The sequence below is a fragment of the Lipotes vexillifer genome, unplaced genomic scaffold (assembly GCF_000442215.2).
Source record: "Lipotes vexillifer unplaced genomic scaffold, Lipotes_vexillifer_v1.1 scaffold23, whole genome shotgun sequence".
Classification (NCBI taxonomy): Eukaryota; Metazoa; Chordata; class Mammalia; order Artiodactyla; family Lipotidae; genus Lipotes; species Lipotes vexillifer.
Window position 1 is genome coordinate 4260703 of NW_006796283.1, and position 1012 is coordinate 4261714.

At 56.7% G+C, this 1012-nt stretch overlaps 1 protein-coding gene across 1 annotated transcript in view; it reads left to right on the forward strand.

Annotated features, from left to right (window-relative positions):
• Positions 1-1012, forward strand: part of TCF25 (TCF25 ribosome quality control complex subunit) — a 22229-nt gene that overhangs the window by 271 nt on the left and 20946 nt on the right. The gene's annotated exons all lie outside the window — the stretch shown is intronic.

The following is a 1012-nucleotide window of genomic DNA, read 5'->3' on the forward strand; positions in this document are numbered from 1 at the left end:
GGGCGAAAGGAGTGGGAGGTGGCCTGAGGCCGGGGGCGTGGCTACGTTGGCTTTGGGCTCCGGTGAGGGGCGGGGCCATGCGTCCGGGGGCGGGGTAAGTGGGGTCCTGGCTGCAGCTGGGTGGGCGGGGCCGCAGCTCAGTGAGCGAGGCTTCGCTCCCAGGGTCTGGGGTCGCCAACCCTGATTTCAGGGTTAAGTGTCTCCCTCGCGGTGCTGTCGCAGGGCCTTCGCAAATGATCTCGGTTGCTCCTCACAACCCAGGACTCGGTGCCTCGTTCTTGCCCATCGCTGCGTCCCCATAGCAGGTGTCTGGCACAGAGAAATAACGCCACCCCCACCCCCACCCCCCACTCCCCCGTCTACGTAGCGCTGGCCTCAGTCTGTAATTTTGCATGTGCTCGTTTTCGCTCCCTTGACCGCCCCGAGCGGCAGGTAGCGTGTCTGCTTTGCTCACCATGTGTCCCCAGCACCGTGCGCCCGGCGCACACTAGGGCGCGACCGCGGTTGCCAAGTGATTGGAGGAGTACCAGTAGGTGTGAAGATCGTGGAGAACACCAGCTGCCGTCTGTAAGGTCTGTTAGTCTGGCAACCGCTCCCAACTTCACAGGAAGGTGGCAGGTTAGGGGCCCATCCTAAGACTGGGGAGTGTGGGCTGCCAGTCTGGGATTTTGGTTTAGAGATTGTCCACGTTCCTCCAAGGTAAGAGGCAGCTTCACCCTGTAGTTTCTGCTGGAGGCGGGACCAAGTCCATCTTCAAATTCTCCAGACTCACCCGCCACCTCTTCTGAGCGTCCCCGCTCCCTTGTTTCTTGCCATTTCTTTGTTTTTAATTTTTTATTATGGAAAATTTCAAACACATGCAAAAATAGAGCAGTACAAGTAACCTTCATGGGCCCCCACCCAGCTTCCACGGTTCTCCACACATGGCCGGTTTTTCCCCAGTGCTCCCATCACATCATTTATCCCTAGGTTTTCCAATCTTTTTTTTTTTTTTTTTTTTTTTTTTTTTGTA